Here is a 9,272-nt window from a genome sequence, read left to right as displayed (position 1 = left end):
TTTATACTAAGACTTACTAAAAAAAAAACAACAAAAACGACTTAGGATGTAGGCTGCTCACCCTGAAAAGACCAACCCTATGATTGGAGGGTTGTGGCTTTAAAATATAAAATGTTATGGTAAGGATCTCCCAACATCTGGGGAGTGGAGAAGAGTTGGACATTGAGTTCAACACTATGGCAGATGATTCGATCAATCAAGCCTAGGTAATAAACCCTCAATAAAAACACTGAACACTGAACACCAAATTCAGGGAAACTCGTGGTTGGCATTAATCCATGTATGGTGACACTGTGATGTACTAAAAGAATAACATGTCCTGACTCAATGGTGAGAAAACAAGAAAAGTTTCTTTTGGGACTCTTCCAGACCTCAATATGTATGTCTCCTTCTGGCTAGTTCTGATTTCTATCCTTTTGCTACTATACAACTGTAGTTGTAAGTATATTGCTTTCCTGAGTTCTACAGAGGGTGCCAAAAATATATATACAGATTTTAAGAAAAGAAAACAATGAATTAAAATTTTTATACTCGATACATACCGATGTTTGTTATCTTGTATATTGTATCTTTTGTAATTGCAGAAGTCAAATGTGACTTGAGTATTACAATTTTAAAAGTTTTTTTCCTTTCTTAATGTATACATTTTTTGCCACCCTCTGTATATGTAAATTACTGAAGTGAGTTATCAATCCTGAGGGGAGTTGTGGGAACCCCTGAATTTGTAGCCTACTGGTCAGAAGTGAAGGTTGTCTGGTACTCCTCAGTTTGCAGTTGGTGACTAAAGTGAGGTCAATCTTTAGAGGACTACTTTTAACCTGTGTAGTTTGGCTCACCTCCAGGTAGTAAGCGTCAGAAATCATTCTCACTGTGAACCATGCATTGTTCAAGGTGCTTTGAATATATACTCCATGAACTACACCTTTTGAACTACAACTCCACGAACTTGGTTCCATTCATAATCTCATTTTACACATGAAGAAATTGAGACACAGAGAGATTAATCAACTTGCCTGAGGGGACACAGCTAGTTAGTGGGAGAGCAAGATAGAGTACTGATTGGTAAACTGCCACTACCTGCAACCCAAGAATGTTGTTTTACATTTGTAACTGAGTGGGAAAAAAATTAAAAGAATAATATGATTTGTGCTCTTGATACGAGGTTTCTCCCACTCAGGACTGGGAAGCCAACAGACCTTATCTCTTCAAAACTGCACTGTCTGAATGCAAACAGGACAAGAGAAAAGTACTTTTTCCAGTAAGCTAAGCCCCTTCTGGAGTGGACCCCAGGCTGTGCCCACACACACACACACACACTCCCCCCCCCCCACGTGGGAAAATCTCTCATTCAGTCGCTAATTAACATCGAAGTCTGTCAAGTCCTGGCCAAGTATAATTCTGGAAAAAACAGTACAAAAGCTCCTAGATGACAAACTCATGTGGCTATTCCTACTTGGGTCTCCCTCTTCTGCCAAAGGCTCTGGTACCTTTCCTCTCTTCCTTATTCCTTTCTATCATACGTAATAAATCCTATCTTATCACTGATTTCTGTGGTCCATAGATTTAGTCTTTGAACCTTTCTGAGACCAAGAACCTACTGCAGAAAGAAATTCTGGTAACATTCTGTTCTTAATTTGTAAAGGTGACTGAGTTCAATGCCATTGAAAGGAAAGCTTAATGTTATTAATGTTCCCATAGAAATGAGGGGCTGGGCCTGCATGTAGGAGGAGAGGGGAAAACTTCATGTCAGTCAGGAAACAGAAGAGAGGAGAAAGAATAGGACACAGTTCCTTGTGATTTCTTTGGGAAAGGCAAGGTGGGTGGAGTAGACACGTTAGGATTGGGTATTTGAAATAATTCAGAAGGGCTTTGGGCATAGTGTTGTCCTTATTTGTCTGATACCTGACCCTGGGATTTAGGGCAGGGGAAATACTGGTGTGGTGGGTAAAAGAAAGATAAAGAAGGTGGTTGGGGAGATGGATTTGGGATCGGTTGGTTTGCATATGAAAAGAGTGCTCTCAGGCAAGGTACCAGGTTAGGAATTAACTAGCTCTGGGAGAGGCAGTCTTTCCCCAGCCAGCAAATACTCCTGCACAACATTTCAAAACATCATAACATATACAAAACAAAAAAATATAATTGATACAGAATAAAATTTCATGACACATGAAGATTATATATCTTTTATATTAAAGATATAATGCTATTGCACACTTCGTAGACTATAGTATAGCGTAAACATAAATTTTGTATGCACTGGGAAAGCAAAAAGTTCATGTGACTCACTTTCTATGGATACTCTCTTTATTGCAGTGGTCTGGAACCAAACCTGCAATATCTCTAAGTATTACATTTCTCTCATCAAATAATTTCATTTATCTTTATTATCCATTTATTGGTTGGCTTAGATCTTACAATAAAATTTTTCCTTCTCTCTGAAGAATTAATTATCTGTAATATTTCATTTACCCTGTTTCCCCAAAAATAAGACAGTGTCTTATTTTAAGGTGTGCTCCCAAAGATGAGCTAGGTCTTATTTTCAGGGGACGTCTTATCTTTCCTGTAAGTAGGTCTTATTTTCGGAGGATGTCTTATTTTTGGGAAAACAGGGTAGTATGCTAGAAAAGAATAATCTCAGGTGTTTTCTTTTTTTTTATTAAATCATAGCTGTGTACATTAATGCAATCATGGGGTACAATGTGCTGGTTTTATATACAATTTGAAATATTTTCATCAAAGTGGTTAACATAGCCTTCACAGCATTTTCTTAGTTATTATGTTAAGACATTTATAGTCTACACTTAGTAAATTTAACATGTATCCTTGTAAGATGCACCGTAGGTGTGGGTCCACCAATTACCATCCCTCCACCCATCCTCCCACCTCCCCTCCCTTCACACTCCCCTCTCTCCATATTCATAGGCTATAATTGGGTTATAGCTTTCATATGAAATTTGTTTCATAGTAGGTCTGAGTACATTGGATACTTTTTCTTCCATTCTTGAGATACTTTGCTAAGAAGAGTATGTTCCAGCTCCATCCATGTAAACATGAACGAGGTAAAGTCTCCACCTTTCTTTAAGGTTGCATAATATTCCATGGTGTACATATACCACAATTTATTAATCCATTCATGGGTTGATGGGCACTTGAGCTTCTTCCATGACTTAGGAATTATGAATTGGGCTGCAATAAACATTCTGGTGCAAATATCTTTGTTATAATGTGATTTTTGGTCTTCTGGAAATATTCCTAGCAGAGGAATTGTAGGATCGAATGGCAGGTCTGTTTTTAGATCCCTAAGTGTTCTCCAAACATCTTTCCAAAAGGATTATATTAGTTTGCATTCTTATCAGCAGTGCAGAAGTGTTCCCTTTTCTCCACATCCACACCAACATCTCCTGTTTGGGGATTTTGTAATGTGGGCTAATCTTACTAGAGTCAGATGATATCTCAAAGTGGTTTTGATTTGCATTTCTCTGATCATTAAGGATGATGAGCATTTTTTCATATGTCTGTAGGCCATGTGCCTTTCTTCTTCACAGAAGTTTCTCTTCAAGTCCCTTGCCCACCCTGAGATGGGATCACTTGTTCTTTTCTTGATAATATGTTTGAGTTCTCTATGGATTCTGGTAATTAAAACTTTGTCAGAGACATAACCTGCAAATATCTTCTCCCATTCTTTGGGCTGTCTGCTTGCTTCACTTACTGTGTTCTTGACTGTGCAGAAGCTTTTTAGTTTGATCAGGAGCCAGTAATGTATTTTTGGTGTTGCTTCAATTGTCCGGGGGGTTGGGGGGGGCTTCCTCATAAAATATTCGCCCAGGCTGATTTCTTCAAGTGTTTTCCCTACACATTCTTCTAGTATTTTTATAGTTTCATGTCTTAAGTTTAAATCTTTTTTTTTTTTTTTTTTTGCAGTTTTTGGCTGGGGCTGGGCTTGAACCTGCCACCTCTGGCATATGGGGCTGGTGCCCTCCTTTGAGCCATAGGTGCTGCCCTTAAGTTTAAATCTTTAATCCAGCATGAGTCTATCTTAGTTAATGGTGAAAGGTGTGGGTCCAGTTTCAGTCTTCTACATGTTGCCAGCCAGTTCACCCAGCAGCATTTGTTAAATAGGGAATCTTTTCCCCATTGAATGTTTTTTTTTTCCCCATTGCATGTTTTTAATTGGCTTGTCAAAGATCAAATAACAGTAAGTAGCTGGGTTCATCTCTTGGTTATCTATTCTGTTTCATACATCTACCTCTCTGTTTTTGTGCCAGTACCATGCTGTTTTGATCACTATCAATTTATAGTATAGTCTGAGGTCTGGGAGTGTGATTCCTCCTGCTTTGTTTTTATTTCTGAGTAATGTCTTGGCTATTCCAGGTTTTTCCTGATTCCATATAAAATGAAGTGTTATTTTTTGAGATCTTTAAAGTATGACAGTGGAGCTTTAATAGGAATTGCATTAAAATTGTATATTGTTTTGGTTAGTATGGACATTTTAACAATGTTGATTCTTCCCAGCCATGAGCATGGTATGTTTTTCCATTTGTTAACATCTTCAGCTATTTCTTTTCTTAGAGTTTCATAGTTCTGTTTATAGAGATCTTTCACGTCCTTTGTTAGGTAAACTCCCAAATATTTCATCTTGTTTGTCACTACTATGAAAGGAATAGAGTCCTTGACTGTTTTTTCAGCTTGACTATTATTGGTATATATAAAGGCCTCAGATTTATGAGTGTTGGTTTTGTAACCTGAGACGCTGCTGTATTCCTTGATCACTTCTGAGAGTTTTGTGTTCGAATCCCTGGTGTTTTCCAGATATACAATCATATCATCTGTGAAGAGTCAACGTTTGATCTCTTCTGATCCTACAAGGATACCCTTGATTGGCTTTTCTTGCCTAATTGTGATGGCTAAGACTTCCATTATGATGTTAAAAAGAAGTGGAGACAATGGGCAACCTTGCCTGGCTCCTGATCTGAGTGGAAATGATTTCAATTGAATTCCATTCAATATGATATTGGCTGTGGGTTTACTGTAGATGGCCTCTATCAGTTTAGGAAATGTCCCTTCTATACCAATTTTCTTAAGTGTTCTGATCATGAAAGGATGCTGGAAGCTTTTCCCGCATCCATTGAGAGAATTGTATGGTCTTTGTTTTTTAATTTGTTTATGTGATGAATTACATTTGTAGATTTATGTATATTGAACCAGCCTTGAGAGCCTGGGATAAAACCCAATTGGTCATGGTGTATAATTTGTTTGATGTGTTGCTGGATTCTGTTTGCTAGGATCTTACTGAATATTTTGCATCAGTATTCATTAGTGATATTGGTCTATAATTTTCTTTTCTTGTTTGGTCTTTTCCTGGTTTGAGGATCAAGGTGATGTTTGCTTCATAGAATGTGTTGGGTAGTATTTCTTCTTTCTATATTTTGGAAAAGGTTGAGTAATATAGGTACTAGTTCCTCTTTAAAGGTTTGGTAGAATTCTGACATGAAGCCATCTGGTCTCGGGCTTTTCTTTTTAGGGAGATTTTGTATAGTTGATGCTATTTCAGAACTTGATATAGGCCTGTTCAACATTCTCACTTCATTCTAGCTTACTCTAGGAAGGTGGTGTGCTTCCAAGTATTGGTCTATTTCCTTCAGATTTTCATATTTCTGAGAATAGAATTTCTCGTAATATTCATTAAGGATTTTTTGAATTTCTGAGGAGTCTTGTTATTTCATCTTTACCGTTTCTGATTGATAAAATTATAGATTTTACTCTATTTTTCCTGGGTAGGTTAGCCAAAGGTTTATCTATGTTATTGAGCTTTTCAAAAAACCAACTTTTTGATTTATTGATCTGTTGAATAATCCTTTTGTTTTCAATTTCATTTAATTCTGCTCTAACTTTGGTTATTTCTTTTCTTCTGCTGGGTTTGGGATTAGAATGTTCTTCCTTTTCTGGTTGCTTGAGATGTCCCATTAATTTAACTTCCTCTCTTTCCATTCTCTTGAGGAAGGCTTGCAGTGCTATAAATTTCCCTCTTAGGACTGCCTTTGCAGTATCCCAGAGGTTCTGATAATTCGTGTCTTTATTATCGTTTTGTTCCAAAAATTTGGTAATTTCCTTCTTAATGTCATTTATGACCCATCTATCATTCAGCATAAGGTTATTTAGTTTCCATGTTTTTGTATGAGTGTGCAGATTCCTGTTGTTACTGAGTTCAACTTTTATTCCATGATTGTCCAGGAAGATGCAATAATAATTTCTATTCTTTTAAATTTGCTGAGTTTAGACTTGTGACTTAAGATGTGATCAATTTTTGAGGATGTTCATGGGCTGATGAGAAGAGTGTGTATTCAGTTTTTTAAGGATGAACTGTTCTGTAGATGTCTGTTAAATCCAATTGTTGAATGGTTACGTTTAAGTCTAAAATTTCTTTGCTTAGCTTCTTTTTGGAGGATGTATCTAATACTGCCAAAGAAGTGTTAAAATCTCCAACTATTATGGTACTGGAGGAAATCAAGCTGCTCATGTCTGTTAGAGTCTCTCTTATAAATTGAGGTACATTCTGTTTGGGTGCATGAATGTTAATAATTGAAATCTCATCATGAGGAGTGTTACCCTTAACAAATATGAAGTGACCATCCTTTTTCCTTACTTTTGTTGGTTTAAAGCCTATTGTGTCTGCAAATAAAATTGCAACACCTGCTTTTTTCTGATTTTCATTTGCCTGAAATATAGAAGACCATCCCTTCACCCTGAGTCTGTATTTATCTTTTAAGGGAAGATGAGATTCTTGTATGCAGCATATATCTGACCTGAGGTTTTGTATCCAGTCAGTGAACCTGCGCCTCTTTAGAGGTCAATTTAAGCCATTTACATTAACTGTGAATATTGATAAGCCTGGTAGAATTTTGGGTATCGAGTTTTTTGAAAGTCCAGTGAACATTTTTAATCCTTTTGCCACTGTGGAAGTTGGAATTTGATCAAAAGTTTCTGAGTGAGTTTACTTTTGTGGTGAAAGATTACACTTCTCATTATGAAGGATAGCTGGTTTAGTTATGGCTAATTTCTACAACATGTGAATGTCACTAAAGTAATTTCTCTATCACAAATGAAACTCAGTTTTTCTGGATACAGGATTGTGGGTTGAAACTTATTTTGTTTTAGGAGATTAAAAGTTGATGACCATCCTCTTCTAGCTTGAAAGGTTTCAGCAGAGAGATCTGTAGTCATTCTAATATTCTTCCCCTTGTAGGTTATGGTTTTCTTATATCTGCTGCTTGCAGAATTTTCTTCTTTATATTAACTTTGGCAAGGTTAATGATAATGTCTAGGAGATGTCTTATTTGAGTTGAGTCATACTGGGGTTTCCAAACTGTCTGCTATCTGAATTTCAGAATCTCTTGGCATGTCTGGGAAGTTGTCCTTTATTATCTCATGGAGTAGAACATTGTTGCCTTTCAAAGCAACCTTGTCACCTTCAGGAATTCCTATAAGGCAAATATTAGTTTTCTTTGAATTATCCCAGAGCTCTCTGCGAATGATCTGTTTTTGTTCTCCACTTCTCTTCCTCTTTGAGCATTTGGGAGCATTCAAAAGCTTTGTCTTCAATGTCAGAAATCCTTTCTTCTGCCTGCTCCATTCTATTACTGAGGGATTCTACTGTATTTCTCAGATCTTTGAGGGTTGCAAATTCTTGTCTCAATGTGTCAACATCTTTGGTGATTTTGTCTTTGAATTCATTGAATTCTTGAGATAAATTTTGAAATGCTCCTTGAATTTCTAATTCCAACTTTACCTCCATTCTATTAATCTTATTTGCAATCCAAATTATGAATTTGATTTCTGACATCTCTGCCATTTGTTTATGAAGGGATCTTCTGTGGCATCAACCATGTCATTCCTTGGAGAAGATGATCTACTCTGGTTGTTCATGTTGCCAGAGTTTTTCCACTGATTCTGCCCCATGACTATTTTGGACTGTTTGGCTAGATAAGCACATAAGCTGAAGTTGGGTTGTGGGCTCCTGGAGTAGTGATTAACCAGCCCTTTGCCCAAGAGCTGGGACTGGTGTTTGTACCTTTTCCCCTAGAGCTTTGCAAAGGACCTATACAGTGCTATGGCCTGAGACACTGGGGACCTACTTTGTGTGGTGGGGCTAAGTGGCTCTGTCTTGTTTTCAGCTGGCCTCTGTCCAATCCTAGTGAATCAGTTACTTTGGGTTGAAGTCTCAGCTGTGGAGAAATACCAGCAATTAAGTCACCCTGCCCTCCATGGGCAACAACTGGAAAAGGAAAATCAAACCTTCCCCAAACCACACACCCAGGTTACCACTTTGGATAGTCCTCGGGTGATTGGCCAGTTCAAGAGTTCCAAAGCAATTGTCCAAGTTAGCACCCAGTCTCAAGCGGGAGAGTTCAAAGGTCTCCAGCAACTAGATAACAGGTGTCTGATGGCAGCTTGAATATGACTTGCTCTGGTGCTCCTTGAGGTCAGAAGGACCCACCCAGCAAATGAATTAGTCAGGGAAGATTGATGCCTCCTTCTCAACTTTTGCACCTCTGTCACACCCAGGCACTGGTAACCCCGTAGGGCTGTGACCCAGTTCCCTCCAAGGAGCCGATGCTTCAGGGGTTTGTGCCTGCCTGAGTCACAGGGAGATCTATGTCTTCTCAGCCAGACTGAGGCATTCTGCCACCATCCGGCAGGGGGAACCTTAGGTGGAAGGTGGGCTTGTTCACTCAGTTCCAGTCCTGCCCCTGATAGATGTTGCTGACACATTTTCGCAGAATTTGTGTTTCTGTTCTGGCGATATTCTCCTGCAGGCCAGGCACTGTTTCACAGAAACTGTGCTGCACTCTGTGTTGGGGTGGGTGCTGTTAGAGCTCATGCTCAGCTCTTAATGCTTGCCTCTCCCTGAGCTGGTGCAGTTTCCCCACCTTCTCCTGTCTCAGCTATGATCCTCTGGGTGCCAGGTGCTTCTTACGCTCACTAAAGCAGCCCTTCTGACTTAGCACCTCCATGGGAGTATGCCGTCTCTGTGCACATGTATTCTAGTCTCTGTCCCTACTGTGGCCCACCCAGATAGGTACTGCCTCAGACATACCCTTTGCTCACAGGGCCTGCGTTTCCATCCCAGATCTATTCTACCAGTGGTTGCCACAGGAGAAGATACCCTGCTTCCTCTGGTTGCCCAGAGAGGTGGGGAGTGTCTCTCCAAAATATCCCCAGGGGTGTGAGCTTATTGTTCCTGCCACTGCTGCTGCCACCACTCTGTGCCATGA

Source organism: Nycticebus coucang, chromosome 17 (genome assembly GCF_027406575.1).
Source record: "Nycticebus coucang isolate mNycCou1 chromosome 17, mNycCou1.pri, whole genome shotgun sequence".
In the NCBI taxonomy this organism is placed as follows: Eukaryota; Metazoa; Chordata; class Mammalia; order Primates; family Lorisidae; genus Nycticebus; species Nycticebus coucang.
This window is presented reverse-complemented; position numbering follows the sequence as displayed.